This window comes from Sus scrofa, chromosome 9 (assembly GCF_054392235.1).
Source record: "Sus scrofa isolate SSC_HxYL_T2T_F1_AM1 chromosome 9, Sscrofa_HxYL_maternal_Yorkshire_Landrace_v2.0, whole genome shotgun sequence".
Lineage (NCBI taxonomy): Eukaryota > Metazoa > Chordata > Mammalia > Artiodactyla > Suidae > Sus > Sus scrofa.
Window position 1 is genome coordinate 21,527,706 of NC_139391.1, and position 19,888 is coordinate 21,547,593.

Sequence of the window (19,888 nt, forward strand, 5' to 3'; positions counted from 1 at the left end):
GGAAGTGGTTGTGGGAGGGGGAGAGGGAGGAGAATGTCAGCCTTGTGCCTTAGTATAACTGGACCATCCAGAAAATCTGAACAAGAGGCCCTGTGTCAGTAGGAATTTTTACCCCTGCGCTTCAAAGCCAAATTGTCACTTTCCCTGTGTCCCAATTCCAGGATCCTAAGTTGGGATCCAATGTCCACCCTGGGGGCCTATCAGCCACGGCCATGATCAGGGAATATTTACTGAGAAAGAGATTCAGGCTGGGTGGCAATGATGGAAATCTCTTTTGGACAGGGTTTGATGCCATCGGAAGAAAGGGACACACTTGAAATGTGGCATGTCCAAGGCATCTTGGAAAGAGATTGGTGCAAGTTTCTACCCTGTCTGGGTGGAACCAGAATAGCCAAGCTGCCTCTTTAGGCCTCGCCTACCCTCTCTTCAGACATAGCCTCAGCTTCCTTTAGTTTCTCTACATGGACTTCGGCTCAGAAAAATAAGATTCACCTCTCTTGGATCTGGGTATTATTAGCCTACTCGATTTCTCCAGAGTCTGCTCTCCCATGTGTTAAATAAGCATTTAGCAATGAGATCCTGTTGAATAGCAAAGGAAGCTATATCTAATCACTTGCGATGGAACATGATGGAGGGTAATGTGAATAAAAGAATGTATATAAATGTATAACTGGGTCATTTTGCTGTACAGCAAAAATTGAAAGAACATTGTAAATCAATTATAATTAAAAACATTTTTTGGAGTTCCCGTCGTGGCGCAGTGGTTAACGAATCCAACTGGGAACCATGGGGTCGCGGGGTCGGTCCCTGCCCTTGCTCAGTGGGTTAACGATCTGGCGTTGCCGTGAGCTGTGGTGTAGGTTGCAGACGCAGCTCAGATCCCACGTTGCTGTGGCTCTGGCGTAGGCCAGTGGCTACAAAAAAAAAGGCATTTTTTAAGCTACTGGGTGTAAGATAGGCTCAGGGATGTATCGTACAACACAGGGAATATAGCTAATATTTTGTAATAATCGCAAATGGGGTGTAACCTTGAAAATTGTATAAAAATTTTTAAAATAAAAAAGTACATGATACCCTCCAAATATATAATAAGCATTTAGATCCCATCTTCAGACATCCTCCTCTCCCCTTCCTTCTGTATAAGCAAAGCTAGAGCTTGTTGTCCAGTGCATAGGCAAAAATCACCTGACTCATCTAGTACCCCTTTAGGACAGCTGAAGCTCAGGCTTCAAGCTGTCTTTGTTGCTTAGATCTTCCAAATTGGGCATTTCTAATTCTAGAATCAGCAGCAAGGGGATGTTGGGACAGGTCATCTTATTGCATTTTTGTTTTCTTAATTTGGAGTCAAGGCATCTAAGTTACAATTATGAGGACACAGACTGCACTGCTGGCTAAATTATATTTCCTCAAGAGCCTTATCAGTGCCTTTTAAAAGGCAACAATACAGCCTGCTACACACCACTCAAAATATTACATACAGAGATTACCCATAGAACAAAGATGGATCCTCCAGGACAATAAGAAAAAAGAAGCTGACTCAAGATCCAGATTAGCCAGGCAATTACTGGGCATTTTCAAAGCAGAGAAGCAGGAGCAGAGATGTGACCCCCCCCCCCAAAAAAAAATTAGAAGAGATACTCCAGCATGACGACTTTGTAATAGAAGTAAAACAGAGTGGGATTTGTTGCCCCAAATCCATTCCTTTTTTTAGGGCCACGCCCGAGGCATATGGAAGTTCCTAGGCTAGGGATCAAATTGGAGCTATAGCTACTGGCCTACTCCACAGCCACAACAATGCCAGATCCAAGCCCTGTCTGCAACCTACACCACAGCTCATTGTAACAACGGTTCCTTAACCCACTGAGCAAGGCCAGGGATTGAACCCTCATCCTCATGGATACCAGTCAGATTCATTACCACTGAGCCATGATGGGAACTCCCCATCCCATCTTTTTGTGGCACTCGTTCCCTTATCTTCTTTTGAGAAGGCTACTTCTTTCCCACTTCTGTGTCATTTTTTTCAGATAAAGCTGATTTCACACACAGGACACAAGATGGAACATGTGGTCTAGACCAGCTTTGTCACCTTATCCCATCCTGCTTGCCACTGTGTGGTTTTGAAGTGGGCTCATGTCCCAAGGCATGTCCCCCAGAGCCAGGAAGACACAACCTGAAGACTTTTATGTGTGTTCTCAGAAAAATAGAGTCTCCCAGCTGCTGGTTAAGGGATGAGAGGGTAAAAGTGTGAACTGTCCATGGTGTTCTGTGCAGAACTGAGAACCAAACCAGTCCTGAGAAAGTAATCAAGAGATGCATCCAAGTGGAGTTCCCGTTGTGGCTCAGAGGGTTAAGAACCCAACTAGTACCCATGAGGATGAGTGTTCGATCCCTGGCCCCGCTCAGTGGGTTAAGGAATCCCGTGTTGCCTTAAACTGTAGTGTAGGTCTCAGACATGGCTTGGATCCCGAGTTGCTGTGGCTATGATGTAGGCTGGCAGCTCCAATTTGACCCCTAGACTATGGGAATTTCCATATGCTGCACGTGCAGCCCTTAAAAAAAAAAAAAGACACATAGGATTGTTATATGATAAACAACCAAAGATTATATTGTAATGTCCTTTTTTGTCAGAGCTCCTTAGTCTTTTCATCCATGTGGAATTCCTCTGGCCTTATTTCTTTTTGAAGAGCTCTGTCAGTAAGCTCCTAGCCCCCTGCCTCTCTCTATTTTCTTCATTTCCTTATCTTTTTTCTGCTTTCCTCCTGGGATTCCCCTAAAAATTCAAAATTCTTCATTATTTATTATTTTCAGTAAGTCATCTCCTCACCCTCACTGTAAATTCTCCTTACAGACCATGCCCTCAGAAAACTTCATTTTTCACACTCAAACTCTATAGAGGTTAGTTGGTTAATATTGCTATTTTTTAGAAAGGAAGAAACTACTGTTTGTCTCTTAGAAAGAAGAACCAACTGCAATTTCTTCCTTTCTTTCTTCTTTCTCTCTGTCCCTTCCTTTCTTTATTTCTCATTATTAATGTTTTTGTTTTGAAATAATTGTAGTTTCACATGCAGTTGTAAGAATACAGATAGAGCTCAGTGCCCTTTACCCAGTTTCTCCCAGTGCTAACCTCCTATGAAACCAGTACAATGTCATGACCAGCATATTGACATGATGCAGAACATTTTCATCACCACAGGATCCTTAAAGTTTCCCCTTCATAACCACACCCCCTTCGCTCCCATCCTGACTTCCTTTATTTTTTACTGATTTATTTGTTGTCTTTTTCTAGGGCCGCACCCGCAGCATATGGAGGTTCCCAGGCTAGGGGTCTAATTAGAGCCATAGCTGCCGGCCTACACCAGAACCACAACAATGCGGGGTCTGAGCAACGTCTGCAGCCTACACCACAGCTCACAGCAATGCCGGATCCTTAACCCGGATCCTTAACCCACTGAGCGAGGCCAGGGATCCAACCGCCGCCTCATGGCTTCTAATCAGATTCGTTGACCACTGAGCCATGACGGGAACTCCCTGACTTCCTTTATACTCCCTGATAGCTACTAACCTGTTCTTCACTTTTATAATCTTGTCATTTGAAGGTTATTATATATAAGTAGAATCAAACAGCATGTAGCCATTGAGGATTGACTTTTTTCACTCAGAGCGGGTTATTTTGCATTTCTTTTATGGCTAGTAGTATTAAATACCTTGTCATATGCTTACTTGCCATCCATGTATTTTATTTGGTTAAATGTCTCCATGTCCTTTGTTCATCTTTTAATTGGATTTTTTGCTTTTTGTTTTATTAGCTCTTGAGTTTTGAGAGTTCTTTATATTATCTAGCCCTTCGTTGAATATGCGAGTTGCAAATATATTCTGTTTCTTTCTAGTTTGTCCTTTTATCTTCGTAACAGAATCTCTTGCAGAGTAAAAGTTTTTAAATTTTGCTGAAGTTCTGTTTGTCAGTATTTCCTGTTATAGATCATGATTTTGGTGTGAAGACTAAGAACCATTTGCCTAGCTCTAGGCCCCAGAGATTTTTCTCCTTATGTTTTCATTCTAAAAGGTTCATCATTTACATTTATGTTCAAGATCTGTTTTGAGTTAACTTTTATAGGTGATGTGAAATTTAGGGTAAAGTTAATTTATTTGTTTGTTAGTTTGCCTATGTATATATCCAATTGCTTGCTTCATCAACTCCATGTCAGGTATAGATGACACAAAAAGGAAACTCAGGAACTCACTGCTATGTACTCCTCAGGCCCTGAGGTCCCGGATGGTTGTTTTCTTGCTACCTTTCAGAGTATTCTTATGTTTGTTTTAGATTGTAATTAGAGGATTTTTAGTTGTACTTAGAGGAATAGGACAAAGTATGCCTATTGCATCTTCCTAGAGGTGGAAGTCCTTTATTATTTTTTAAGTGCATTTTAATCTTCTTTGTAAGTTAAGTTTTAGTCCCTCCAGATATCAAGTACTATTCCTTGTAGAGAATCTAGCGTTGCGGTGTGAACTTGGTGTGTTTGTGGTCACCCAGGTTCCAGCCAAATTCAGCTTAAAGTTCATATCTTTGAATTAGCTGTCATGGTGAACCTAGACAGCTTCTTGCCCTTTGAAGACCCTGAGTTCAGATGTGCAGATGTATTAGACACAAATTAAATGTTTGCTGGAAATGGCACCTTCCAACACTCTTTATCCTATGTCTTTTGATAACTTCTCTGTCCTCATCCCAATCACAGAAATGGCCTAATGGTTCAAACTGTCCCGGAGTTTCTAGTCCTTCAGCCGCAGTGATTGGTTCATAGAGGGGAGTGCAGCTTTAACTCATCACAATTTTGCCCGGGTTTTATCTGGCTAGAGCTAAATAGGCCATTTACTTTTATCTTTGATCAGGAGATGTAAAAATTGAAAAACAAGCAGGCACCTCACCACAGAAGGCGAAATGAAATAAGAACATACTATGTTATTGAAATCATCCCTCTAGTCGATTTGTTTCCCCATTGCATCATAAGGCAAGAAACCATGTCCTTCGTTGTCACATCCCAGGCACTGAACATCTGGTAAGTGCTTAGCAAATGTGGAATGAACGAATAAAGGAATGGATTCTTCTAACTCTTAAGTATTGCCTGTAAGTCAGTGCTATCCAAAAATGGTAAGACAGCGACAAAAAAAAAAAACTTCAAATGTTCTCTCTTTTTTTTAATTACTGAGCATTATTGACTCCAACTAAAGTAAAGAACATGATTAATTACTGTTTGGTGATGTTATGTTGCTCTGGTCTTCTTCCCTTCTGTTTCTCTGTGAGAATAAAACTCAAGGTCAGACCCTGAGAGATACACAGTACCCTTACCTGTCAACAGAAAGAAGTCCTGCTCTAAGAGTCATCTGCAAAGGGAATGCTTGTTTTACTTCTGTCTCTCTTGCTCCTCGTCTGAGTGTCTGATGGCTGCTGACAGCCCTGACTCCCTTGTGGCACGTAGCTTCCTCACCAAGAAAATGGTGCACACCCTGATTTTGTTATCAGCTGCAATGGCACTTCTCCTTGCAAATGATCTTTCCACTTGCGGAAATTTTGCTTAACCTGAGCTGTGCCTGATGTAGGACCATGGGAGAAGACATATAACCCACTGCTTCTCAGACTTTAAGGAGAATTGCCCTTGGACCTTATTAAACTCCAAATGTTTTCCAGTAGGTCTGAGTGGGGCCTGAAATAACTGCATTTCTAACAAGTTCCCAGCTGATGTGGCTGGTTTACACACATAACTTTGAGTAAGAAGACATGCCACTTTGAGGCTCAGTATTTTTTTTTTTTTTAGGGCCGCACCTGTGGCATATGAAGTTCCTTGGCTAGGGGTTGAATCAGAGCTGCAACTGTCAGCCTACACCACAGCCACAGCAATGCAGGATACAAGCTGCATCTGTGACTTACACACAGCCTGTGGCAATGCTGGATCCTTAATCCACTGAGCGAGGCCAGGGCCAGGGATCAAACGCTCACCCTCATGGTTACTAGTTGGGTTTTTAACCCACTGAGCCATAATGGAAACTCTGAGGCTCAGTATTCTTAATTGTAAACCTGCAATAATTAACCTCCACTCTGATGACTTTCTAGCTTTGTAACATAATGTAAACAGACACATGATGTAAAGAAAAGATTTTAAGTACCTACAACTCACTATGTAAATCTAAACTTTATGGCCTTGTGATCACCTTAGCTCAGCTACTCTCAACATCAAGAGTCAATGCCGGAGTTCCCTTCGTGGCTCAGCAGTTAACAAGCTCAACTCGGATCCATGAGGATGCAGGTTCAATCTCTGGCCTCACCCAGTGGGTTAAGGATTCTGAGTTGCTGTGGGCTGTGGTGTAGGTTGCAGATGTGGATCAGATCCCACACAGCTTTGGCTGTGGCAGAGGCCAGCAGCTGTAGCCGATTTGATCCCTAGCCTGGGAACTTCCATATGCTGTGGGTTTGGCCCTAAAAAGAAAAAAAAAAAAAAATTCAATATCAAGTGGAGATATAAACGTTAAGATTTGAGGGGCAATGAGTGAAAGAGCCACTGGCTCAAAGTAAACTTCCATACTGGTATTGGTGCCTAAATTCTCAACTATATTATAATTTGTAATAGAATATTGACACTGGAAAGAACATTAGGGAGTTGTCTACAGGAGTGGATTCAAAGCTAGCTGAAAGTCAGGATCACCTGCAGATTGCTGAAAGAACCAAGACCCTCCTGGAGCCAACCACATATCTGAATTAGAGGTCCATGAATTTGTGTCAAGTGGATCTTCCAGTTGGTTCTGATGCCATCATTCTCATATTCAAGTGTTATATTCGTTGAGTTCTAACTGATGTTTTGCAAATGGAAGGACCAAGACCTGCTGATGAGCTGTGCTGTCTCCTCTTCCCCCAGGACAGGGAATCTGGGGACTAGTGCCATAGCGGGGCTCTAAGAAACTGGGAAACTGGAATGGGGGATTCTCACCACAGATGAAGAAAGTCCCCCAGTCAGTGCAATAAGCAAAGCCAAATCTACTCACAACAGCCAAGATCCAAGATATCAGGAAAAGAAAGATTTAACTTACCAAACAGGGTAACCAGAGATAATGGACATTTGTCCACATCCAATGTCTTTCCCATTTGGGGAGTGGTTTTTTGTTTTGTTTATTATTGTTGTGGTTGTTGTCTTTTTCGGACTGTACCTGCAGCATATGGAAGTTCCCAGGCTAGGGGTCGAATTGGAGCTGCAGCTGCCAGCCTATGCCACAGCCACAGCAACTCCAGATCTGACCACATCTGTGAGCTACACAGCTCATGGCAATGCCAGATCCCTTAACTTATTGAGCAAGGTGAAGAATCAAACCCACATCCTCATGGCTACTAGTAGGGCTCATTACCACTGAGCCACAACAGGAACTCCTTGGGAGTGTTTTTGACTCAAACTAACCTGAACAGCCAGATACTATCTTTCCCTAGAAGCTAAGGTGCAGGCAGTGGTCTGTGTTGAGCAGATCAGATGCTCCTGCCTAGTGTTGTTAGCTGTTTTTCCAATTCCAAGGAATGAGACCTTAATTGGAACTATCTTCACCACTGCTAGAGTCAATTAAAGGGACTATTCTCAGAGAAAAAAAGTCACCAATTAAAATGCAGAAGGACATGGAATTTTTCTAGGTATTAAATGCCACAAATAAATTTCATTCTAATTGTTCATAATCACAGTTTAGAGACCCCCAGAGGATGAGAGCTCTGAGCATTTAAAATCCCTAAATCTGGGTTAGGAGATCTGTGTCTTTGCCATCAATTCTCATTTAATGAAGTGACTGCATTTGCATAGTGCTGTTTTGCTGAAAAGAGAATTGTGGCAGTATAAAGTAAGATTCATTTTGCATATACTGAAAAGGGAGAAGGATAGGTCTCCTAAGACATATAGGGTACCTCTAATAACACGAAATGCAAGGGAATTTATACAACCAAATATTCACTCCTTCACTCGAGTTATTTGTTTGACAGACTTAGGGGAAATCAAATTGAGAGATTATTCTATTATGTTATTTGGGAACCCAAGTAAGGGACAGTTGATCTAATTTGGAGTTGGGAGATTCAGGGGAGGTCGCCTTGGGGAAGGCAACAGCTAATCTGAACACTAAACAATAAGGAGTCTGTTATAATGGGGACAGCATTCCCAGCAGAGGGGGAAGGAAAAACAAATGTAGAGATGTGAGCACAGTATACTGTGGCAACTCCAGCCAACTGGGTGTAGCACGGGTCAGAGCTGGACTGTCTGGTGAGCACCCAGGGCAAGTAGTAGTGCAGTGTCCCTTTAGCAACTTGCTTTGCGGAGTTCTCCTGTGACGCAGGGGGTTAAGGACCCCAGGGTTGTCACTGCAGTGGCTGTAGTCACTGCTGTGGTGCAGGTTTGATCCCTGACCTGGAAACTTCCACATGCTGCAGGCACAGCACTCCCCCCCCGCCAAAAAAAAGAGAAAGGACATGCTTCTCTGCTTCTCACCTATTTAGTGAGAGAGGGAGAAAAACATTTTCAATTAGTAAACCATTCATATCTCCCTTTATGTTAAAAATAAGACAATTCGGAGTTCCCATTGTGGTGTAGTGGTTAACGAATCCGACTAGGAACCATGAGGTTGCGGGTTCGATCCCTGGCCTTGCTCAGTGGGTTAAGGATCCGGTGTTGTCACAAGTTGTGGCATAGGCGACAAATGCAGCTCAGATTTGGTGTTGCCCTGGCTGTGGTGTAGGTCAGCAGGTGCAGCTCTGATTCAGCCCCCAGCCTAGGAACTTCCATTTGGCACAGATAGGGCCATACAAAGAAAAACAACAACAAAATATTATTTAATTTAAAATATTATTTAATAATGCTTTATATATTAGGAATATGCCCAAGTATCCAGATTTTTTTCTCTTATTGAATACAGTCTTTCCCCTTGGAAAGGTGAATTTGCTGCCCTTAATTAGAACTGTTTTAACTCTTTAGGACTCATCTTCAAGCATTGAGCTGCAACAAAAAATAGTGAACTTTAGAGTTTTGCTCTGCCACTTTTCTGTAGGGCCTTCAGCAAGTCACTCAACTTTCTAAGCCTTAGCTTTTACATCCGTAAAATCGAGAAAATGATGTTTTCCTTAGAAGGTTCGTTGAGGTTAACTGGAAGGACTTCTGTAAAATCATCTAACCTCATGGAAAGTGAATTTTAACTTACTTACTTCTTTATGCACTTAGTAAAATATCCAGTCTTCCTAATTGCCCTTTTTTTTTTTTTTTTTGTCTTTTTGCTATTTCTTGGGCCGCTCCCGCAGCATATGGAGGTTCCCAGGCTAGGGGTTGAATCGGAGCTGTAGCCACCGGCCTACGCCAGAGCCACAGCAACGCAGGATCCGAGCCGCATCTGCAACCTACATCACAGCTCACGGCAACGCCGGATCGTTAACCCGTTGAGCAAGGGCAGGGACCGAACCTGCAACCTCATGGTTCCTAGTCGGATTCGTTAACCACTGCGCCACGACGGGAACTCCCCCTAATTGCCCTTTTTATGTCAAAAGTAACAAAGCTCAGGTACATTCACCAATATTTTGAATGATTTTTTTTTTTTGTCTGCTCCAAAAAAATTAAATATACACACAAACAAAGATAGTAACTTTGGGCTATGAGGCACATACCAGAGAATAGTTCCAGAATTGCACAGTGCAATAACATCATCTTTTGAAATCTGTTTTCAGCCTGGCTAGGGGTCTACAATGAAGACTAGTACCCATTTTCCCAAATTGATTGATTCTGGCATATTTATAGAAAAATTGGTCAAGATAATTTCATGCAATCTCCTCTATGTCCCTCCTAAAGTTTCATTTGATAGAGGTTGAAGGAAGGAGATGGTTGAAGCAGGTAAGAGAGTAGTAACTGGCCCATTCGGTAACTGAAGACTTGATTTCATGTTTCCAGTGTGGTTATTCATCTCTTATTCCTTTACCTCCCTGACCTTTCCTGCAGCATACGACAACCTTTTTCAAATCTCTCAGTATTTTATGTTATCTTATTATGTATTAGGCGGCCTGCTTTTCTTAGATATTTGTATTTCCTATATTTAATTCATTTACGGGCAGCAGTGGACAGCTTGATAATACATCTTTGTATTGGCTTTCCCCTTTTTTTATTTCTTTCTCCCTGATTTTCCTTCTCCTTCCTGGAATCACTTCCAAAAATGAAGTCTTTGCATGCAGATCTCTGTCTCAGGCCTAGGCTTTTGTGAATATCCAAGCTAAGAAGGCCTCCGGTCATCTTCTTTGATCTCCATGCCCCTCTTTCTACTACTGCAGACTTTCCTTGGTAACCAGAGAAAGTGAACCCCAAATGAAAGCCTGCATAGCCAGGCTCTGCAATATCGCAATACACCTAGAAGCTGTGTTCTCCCATTCCTAGCCTCTGATGTGTTCTGTGAAGGACAGTAGTAGAGAGCAGAGAGATTAGACATGTCTTTCACTTTGTTAACTTGAAGAATCCAGAAAACATTCTTCTCCCAAGGGATGGAAAACTGCTGGCAGAGAAATAGGCACCCAAAAGGATTGTTGATGTCAAGACATATGGAAATAGCTGCCATCAAGAGCATTATTCTTCGGGAGGTTATGTGCTTGCTCTTTGTAAAGACAAGGCTGCATTTCTGCTCTGCCAGAGTAAATGGCATATGCAAATCCTGTTTGACACCCCCTTTTGAGGAAGGCAGCTTATTTGCTTTTATGTTTGTTTCTGTAAATTGATTAGCGAGCAACTTGCTTATTTATACCCCAAATAAGACAACAGAGAATTGTAATTATATTTCACTGCTGGCCCACCATTTCTGCCCTGAAGAATGTAACAAAAGGATGGAAACACCCTCTCCTCCTTTGGAACTGAGAGCTGTGCTTTAGGCTGTTGGCAAGATGTCTGTTATGCACGCCCCACCAACCATCAAATGGGCCCGAGGATTAAGATTCCTATCTCCAGGCTGAGGGCCAAAAGCTGCACAGTAATTGCAGCATGGTGCTTGGAATTGAATTTGATAAGGAATTAATGACATGTGAAACATTCTACCTAATTTTGAATATCTCCTGTCTGATTGTGATTAAAACAATCAAAATGCATTCCGACTTGGGATTGGAGGTAGCCTAAATTGGACCGTCTTCCATCATCCTCAAAAGAACACAGAGAGGTAAGGCATTATCATTTCTATTTGAGAAAATGGGAAAAGTAATTGTCAAAAGAAGAAATAAGTCTTCCCAATACTGTGCCAATACCCAATACCCAAATACCCACATATTGTGCAGGTAACAGAACTTGCACTGATGTTCGTATCTGCCTGTCTCTTCAAAACCATGCTACCTACCCCATCTCACCTTAGGTTTATGGGCGGCTCTCTGTGGACTGGGTCTTCTTCTATATGTTTCCATGAGTACCTACTTTATTATGGCCGAATAAAACAAGCCCTAAATATAGTACCTTAAGACACAACAATTTATTATTTCCAGTGAGTCTACAGGTCAGTTAAGTGCTTTTACTGACCTGGACTTGGCTGATCTCAACTGGACTCGGTTATAAATCTTGACCAGTACCTCTGGTCCACAGTAGACAGGCTGCTTTCAAAGAGCTCAGGTGAAGTAACTCAACTCTGCTCCAGGTGATTTTTTTCATTCTTCAATAGGTTAGTCCAAACTTGTTCAAAGAGTGGTAAATTGTGCAAGACCTCTTGAGGCCTAGGCTTAGAATGACCATTGTTACTTCTGCCACCACTGATTGGCTAAAGCAAGTCAGAAGGCCATTCCAGATTCAAGAGGTGTGGAAATAAACTTGTGTTCATGCTGGTAGGAGCCACAAATTACAAAATGCTAGAATCGACTATCCTTTAATAAAAATTTTTTTAAAGAAAATACAAAATGACTTTGCAAAGGTGTGGATACAGGAAGGGAAGTGATGGAGAATTGAATGCATTTTTGCAACCAATAAATCAATAAGTAAACGGGTCTGGGTACAATATTATATTCCTTTATCTGGATTTTCCTGTGGCCGTCAGGTGGTATAAAGCACTAATGAGCTAGAAAAAAAATATATATATCACATGCAAAAAAAAAGTTACTTCCACATTTTTGGCACCATTCCTTTATTTATAATCACATATGGACTAATTCAGATTATAAAAACATATGTGGTAACAGAACAGGCCACCAAAATTTTTAAATGATTTATTTTACTAAAACACATCTCAGGGAAGTTTCAAGGTTATCCAGATATCAGGAGTGCGCTCTCTCTCTCTCTCTCTCTCTCTCACTTGCATTCCAGTACGTTTCTTTGACTTGGGAACAAACACATGAAGTTAAATCTAGAGGAGAGTTTCCCAACCTCAGAACTGCTGAGATTTGGGGGCCAGATAATTTTCATTGTGGGCGATTGTTCTGTGTGTTATAGGATGTTTAGCATCCTTCCCAGGTTATGAAAACCAAAAGCTTCTCCAGACACTGCCAGATGTCCCCTGGGTGGGTGGAGGGAGGGATCACAGTCACCCCCTGTTGAAAACCACCCGACTAGTAGGAGGTGTACATAACCCACAGCCTACGGTAACTCTGTCACAACTATTCATCAGCTTCTGGAAGTGTGTCCTCGGGTACATATCATCCATTAGTATGTCACAGAAATGAAAAATTGAGAATCACTGGGCCTGTGAAAGGGATGACTGTTTTCAGAGGAAAATCATAATTCTCCTCTCTGGATATTTCCTTACATAGAGACGGAACACCACGAACACCCCTGGCCTTTCTCCATAGTCTTAGTCTTAAATGATCGTTGATTTTGGCAGGGAAATTCATTCCATGTTCCCAGCTCCTGTCCATCTTCTTCACACTTGAGAGCAAACTGCTCACATTTTCTGCTCCACTCCTTTGGAGTTAGAGTTTATAGCAGCAGGTTTTACTCCCCAGGGTGTCGGGTGGAAGAGTGAAAGTTAATACAAGAAGTGTTGTCATCTAGTGCATCGGTCGGGGAGTTGATAAATAGTGAAATTCGATTTGGGGTAGAATACATAGAAAGGGACTAAGCATTTCAGTGTGGTCCAGGCACACAATGTCAGGGGCCTATGGGAAACAATGCAGCTGGTTTGTATAGCTCTTTGGGTGACTGTTAGCTGTTTTAACCAGGGCAGATGGCATTAGGCCTTAGGCAATTGCATGTAGGATTTTGTCCATTACGGGATGTTACACCTTAAGGCAGCTTTGTCCTCAGGCAGGCAGCTTAACTTTTTTTTTTTTTCTTTTTTTTTAATAGAAGCAACTAAATGTGCTCTGTCTGAGGGAAATAAGCATTGGCCTGCTTATTTTAAGCAGAAGCAAGTGCTCAGCAAAGAGGTAGCTGTGGGTCTCAGCAGAAAGGTCTTAGGAAACACATAGACATTGGGTCCAGGAAAGGTACAGGCCAAGATCCTCAGGAAAATTTGGGGCCTCAGGTTCAGCAAAGGCAGGGGGTGGCACGGAGCCTTCCACAAGGTGCCAGTCCACGAATAGCAAAGATACAGGCTGCAGGGACCTGTGTGGGTCAGAGTTGCTTAATTTTACATGAAAACAAACAAACAAACAAACAAAAAAAACCAAACCCCTCTCCTCTCGAGAAGGAGGGCCAAAGCAATGTCATGCCATGAGGCCACAGTGGGCCAGGTCTGAAAATATTTGCATATAGGAGTATATTGACGCTTTGTCACCAGATATGATCCATACTCATTTCGGCACCACAGACACAGAAACACAGGGCTCAAAGGGGAAAATGGCAATGAAGAGTTTCCCCAGGCACCAGATGGAGAAGAAAGGCATCTCCTAAGTGAGATGCCCCACGTGACAAAAAAATCCCAGATGTATTTTTCTAAATTTGCAAAAGAGCAGCAATGCCTTGAATGCCATATGTAGGAGAGGTACGCTCCTCTCACTGCTTGGTTCAGTGCTGTTCACCCCTATCATACAGTAAATTTAAAACATCAAGATTAACCTCCCACTTAAGTGTATAAGATACGCATTATGGATTTTGGACGAAACACGAGAGACTGGCCTTGTCTCTAGACTGACACAAAAAGTGATTTTCTTCATCCTTCCTCCTCTATACAGGCTCTTCCAAGTCCATGCCGTCACCCTTGGCAACATTATGTTCATAATTTTTTTTGGGGTCAGCATAACTGATGATTCCTGCCTGGTAACTGGTTATATGGGTTTTCAGTTGACTCGATCTCAAGCCACTGAAAAGCAGGAGAGAGAGCTGAAAGTGGACAGCAGATTCCAGATGCCACCACTGAGTTCCTTATTTTCAGAGCTTTGACTTCCCTTTGCTTCCTAGATGCTGTGACAAACATTTTAACAGCACTGGCATGAGATGGCAAGGACCAGATTGAGTCCCTGAGCAGCAGCTAAATGTTACTCTTAAGCCCTGGTATTTGAAACACAAACAGAGCACCTAAGTGTAGGAAGTCACTACTGCTCTCAAGTGGGTGCTAAAAAGGCTCATTTTACATCTAGGGCCATGTTCCAGTGGGACAGCCTTCAGCCTAGCCCAGAGTTCTTCAATCATTTCTCACTCCAGTGGTGATTCATGCCTGGTTACTGGTCTGGTTTTTCAGTTGACTAGATCTCAAGCTATTGAAAAGCAATCAGGGAGCAAGGACTAGGTCTCAGAGCTGAACTATAGTGAATTTAATTGGCTATGAGAGGCTCTGGCTGAGAAAGGAAACAGGCAGGGCAGTTCCAGAATGCTGATGTGTTGATGTAGCTGTAATGAGGCAGGAAGCACATTGCTTCCAGGGTATTTCCAAATGGGTTTATTTTGTTAAAATAAAGTCAGGAAAGGCAGGAGAGAGCCCTGCAAATTGTGTTTTCATGCTTGGAAATGATAATGGCTACCACTAATATGTGTCTGCAAATCGGCAGGAACCTGGACAATTGTGCGACTCAGAATTGCAGGAGAGAGTGGCCTCCGTTCCTGTCACACCTGTTCAATTTTCCTCTCCTGCTGCTTCCACTCTTGCCTGTGTGATAAGGTAACATGAATATAACGTGTTTAAGTAAAGTCATTGGACGCTAACAGCTTCTTCTTGTTTCAGTTCTATAGACCTAGAATGAAAGGCAAGAACCATTTGAGCAAAACAAAGGCATAACCATGTGCTAATATGTGGAGGAATGAGTGTGGGAATTGCACCTACAGTGTTAGAGGCATGAGCTTGAATAAAATCGTTCAAGGGCTGCTCTTTAATTATGCTGTCTTTGTCTATGCCTCACAGTTTTGCATTCGCTCTACTGAAAACAATGTTATGCTTGTTGAACATGGTAGATTGAACATAAACATCCATTGCCACTCCATCTTGAACATGAAAATATAGCTAAAGGTTTTTAAAAAGATATTTTTTAAGATATCCCATCATGACTCAGTAGAAACGAATCTGACTAGTATTCACGATGACACAGGTTTGATCCCTGGCCTCATTGAGTGGGTGAAGGATCCAGATTGCTGTGAGCTTGGATCCCGCATTGCTGTGGCTATGGTGTAGGCTGGCAGCTACAGCTCTGATTTGACCCTTAGCCTGGGAACCTCTATATGCCTCTAAAAAGACAAAAAGAGAGAGGGAGAAAAAAAAAACAAATAAATAAAAAGATATTTTGAAAGGAGGCAATAACAGCCCACTTCAATTGACCACACAGTTTTGGAAGATGGAAAGTAGAATACTTGTTGACGTAGCAATACACATAAGACTGAAACTTCCTTACAGGGGAAATGCAGTGAGAAAGATACATCTCAGCACTAGAGAGTGTGTTGGAAATCAGAGGGTCCAGTTATCTTTGATGACTGGGAAACAGCAGCTGAAAGTAAAAGGATTGGTTGAAAATATTGGATACCCCTCACCCCTTGAGGCCTCTTCCCTTGGCCCACATCGCCGGGTGACTCCACCTCTCCTGTGTTTGTTTCAATGAGACAGAAGCGCCTGTTTCTTTTCACATTAACAGATTTGAGGAAATCCTCTCTGAGATGACTTGCCAGCTTACAAAAACAGACCTACCCCTACAGACATCTGGAGGTCCCTCCATAAAACAGCCGGTTCCTCCAATCACTTCCTTTCGGGTGAGTTACGTCATTCAACAACTTCCACCCTTGCTGCAGTTTCCAGCTTATTGAATGGTACTTACCTGTACATTTGGGTAGCCTCTAAAATGAGTCAGAGGTCAAAATAAATATAAAAATAAAAAGGAAAAAGAAATACCAGGAAAAACAGAAAATGTCAGGAGTTGCCTAGACAGGCAAGCAAACAATCGTTAATACCTCCAAAAAAATGAGAAAAGATATTTCATCCATTGACGAACAGGATACTACAATAACTATCGAAGAAAGAAAAAGAACTTGAGTTCTCCAACTTCTGGCCACAAAAGCGTAACTGTGTAAGCATTGCTGTCCTGCTAGAAACAACTATGAAAAACACAGGAAGCAGCTATTTTCGGGAAATGGGACTATTGGCACCTCAGTACTATGGTCTTGGAAATAAGAGAAACACAGGAGAACCTGTATTTGCCCAGGTTTTGAGTCTGGAAGCAGATTTCTGTCCATGGTGCTGGAAAGTGGCAACCAGGCAGAGTGTGATAAGTCTTGCTAAGCTGAGAAAGCAGAGAACAGAGAAGAGGACTTGTGAAGTGGTTGGAATTTGGGAGTAAGCTACCAGAGCGGAGGAAGCTGTAGGAGAGAGGGTAGGTGTGCAGACATCTGTGTGGCTCTTCCCCACAGACCTCTCAGAGACGTGCACATGTGCAAAGGGAGACCCTGTGAGACCCAGAAGAGAGCAACGGTTGCAGGACTGAGACCTAAGTGAAACCACCAGAGGTCACGCCCTGCTGGAATATGCTGCAGTACCAATTCAAGCTAAAGTGAAGGAGCTTGTGAGCCACCTTGCTCATTCATGAGACCTTGGAAATGTGCTAGAGTTAGGAGTGAGGACCACACCCTCTTTTAAGGGGTATGTCCTGAAACTAATAACAAAATTAAAACAGACCCCTCCCAATGAAGAGTAAACCCAGTCTGACATGATCAGTAAAATCCATCATTTAACTGTGCTACAAGAAGAAAAAAACCCACCTTTTAAAAGCAGACAGTGTAATTCAATAACCCTGCAATGTATTACCACCAAAGCCCAACATAATATAAAAATTTGATAGATATTCAAAGAAGCAGGAAAATGAATCCATAATCAAGCAGAAATAAAGTCAATAGAAGCAGATATTAAGATAATCCAGTTATTAGAATTAGAAAAAAAAATCTTTAAAACAAGCTGCTATAAATATGTTCACAGACTTAAAGATGATTCTAATGAGAGAACATATGGAGAAACTCAGCAGGAATAAATGGAAACAAACCAAAAAAAAAAAAAAAAAAGAATCAAAGAGAAACTTAGAAACTTTAGAAATGGAAAGCCATACATCTAGAAGGATGAAGTCATAAATTGAACTTAACAGTAGGTTTAATATTGCAAAATAGTCAGGAACTTAAAAACAAATTAGCAGAAATTCTCCAGTCTTAAGAACAAAGAGGAAAAAAAGACCCCCAAAATGAACAGAATCTGAGAGAAAGCAGTTTCATCTTCAAGGAATAACTCCTTATTTCAGTTCAGTATTTCACTTCTACTGAACTGTCTTCGTTTAATCCTCACAAAAACCCCAAATGTACTGTTTTTCCTATTTTGTAAATGGAAAAATTGACACCAAAGATTGTGACTTGCCCAAGTTCCAAGGTAGGATTTAAGTGCAGGCAGTCAGAAGGCGATTCTCTTTACTTTCCTCGTGATTCCCTCTGAGGTAGCAGATCCCCATTCCTCAGTACCGCTTCCATTTCCCACTTACGAGCCTAGCATCCCCAAACATTAAAACCGACTCTTCCTGTCGGAGATCTCCAGAGAGCCCAGAATCAACTGTTAACCCCATCTGGTTACCTCCACCTCCCCTGGACTTTATCTCCCTGGCATTTATTTCTTAAGAATAAAGTTGTCCAAGTCAATTAAGGAGACATCTTGGTAATCTGACGAGCTATTCCAGGCTGATTTCTATTGTGAAAAGGTATTAAATGGCCTTGTAATTCTGCTTCACCCTCATACAGTTTAACTGAGGTAAGACAGATGTAGCTCTCGCTTAATAAGACACTGTATTAAAAGCTTCTATTGCATACATTATTAATTTTTCATTTGAACATTGATTGTCTGGCAGGCATGTTGCCAGGTGTAAGGAACACCACTATATATAAAGCCCTTGCTTTTGTTAAAATATATTGTCTCTTTCAATCTAATTTTTTTTCCTAATTTACTATTATTTTTTTTCGGGAGAAATGCCGTATATATATATTTTTAATAGTTATTTCCCCAGTACAGTTTTTTTCTACTGTACAGCATGGTGACCCCGTTACACATGCATGTACACATTCTATTTTCTCACATTATCATGCTCCATCATAAGTGACTAGACATAGTTCCCAGCGCTACACAGCAGGATCTTATCGCTAATCCATTCCAAATGCAATAGTTTGCATTTATTCTTTCAATCTAATTTAATCTTCAAAATAGGCCCGTTGCTCTCAGGGAGGCATTATTATTCCTATTTTACAGGTTCAAAAACTGAGGCTTGCAGAGGCTTGACCTGCTAAAGTGATATGGATGATAAATGAACGGTGTCGCCCAAATGCAAACTTATTCAAAATCAGCTGTTTCTTATTCAAAATCAAGTGCTCTTAAGAACTCTCCTTGTTAACAATCTCAGAAAGATGACTAAGATGGCAGGTTGGCCTGAAAATTTTAAAGTGTAAATCATGAGATTGCAGCCAGACTAGTCTTAGTAATAGTTACATCTTGACCAGTGCCTACTGGGTACTTTTCTAGGCTTTTATAGACATTGTTTCACATAGCCCCTCGAAATAACTTCATGGTGTAGATGTTATAGTTCTCATCCATATATTGGAAAACCATGGCTCAGAGTAATTCAGCAATTTTTCTCAAAGTCAGATAGTAGATAACTGTCACAGCTGGGACTTAAGCATCGGCCTGTCCAACGCCAAATCTTTTGTTCTTTACTAAGACACACTGTCTCGTGTTTGTGCGTGTGTGTGTGTCTTTTTGTCTTTTTTTTTTTTTTTTTAGGGCCGTACCCATGGCATATGGAGGTTCCCAGGCTAGGGGTTGGTCGAATCGGAGCTGCAGCTGCTGGCCTACACTACAGCCACAGCAATGCAGGATCTGAGCTGCGTCTTTGACCTACACCATAGCTCACAGCAATGCCGGATCCTTAACCCACTGAGTGAGGCCAGGGATCGAACCTGCACCGTCATGGTTGCTAGTCAGGTTTGCTAACTGCTGAGGCACGATGAGAACTCCTGAGACACACTGCCTCTTGTATTACAAGCTTTGCTTTGAAAACGTTGCCCCCTTGATGCTTAGTCCTGCTTGTCTAGGTCACAAGCCACGGGGCACACTCCCTTCCTCCACCCCGTTTCCACACTCCCCTCCCTTAAGGTGTTTCAAACAGTGAGAAATTCACCCAAGAGAGATGAGACAGGACTGGCTTTGGGATCAGAAATTCCCATTCTAATCCCAGTCCCACCACTGCCTAGGTCAAGTGGCCCTCCCTTCCTGGGCCTTCTCAGCTTTCCATCCTGCAGATCTGATCACCAAGAGGTGTGGAGTGGGTGAGCAGCAACCTTTAGACTGTGACCTAATGATTTATGAAGTTGATGATCAGCCAGGAGCGTCTTAGTCCTCAGCTGGGGCAGGAACAGACAGTTACCATGTTGTTCTGCTCCTTAGAAGGACACAGAGGGGGACACCTTTCTGCATCTGTGTCAAAAGATGGGACCAGCAGCCAGAGCAT

The 19,888-nt window shown here is 42.1% G+C and overlaps 1 protein-coding gene across 6 annotated transcripts in view; it reads left to right on the forward strand.

Annotated features, from left to right (window-relative positions):
* The window catches only part of LOC110262276 (uncharacterized), a 149,340-nt gene that overhangs the window by 6,987 nt on the left and 122,465 nt on the right, over nucleotides 1-19,888 (forward strand). For 3 of the 6 annotated variants that reach the window (XR_014814870.1, XR_014814871.1, XM_084975622.1), the window contains exons 2-3: nucleotides 14,930-15,039; nucleotides 16,001-16,115. The gene's annotated coding sequence lies outside the window, so the exon portion shown is untranslated. Of the gene's footprint in view, nucleotides 1-13,289; nucleotides 13,370-14,929; nucleotides 15,040-16,000; nucleotides 16,116-19,888 lie in introns of all 6 variants that reach the window. The other 3 variants (XR_014814868.1, XR_014814869.1, XR_014814872.1) reach the window with 2 other exon arrangements.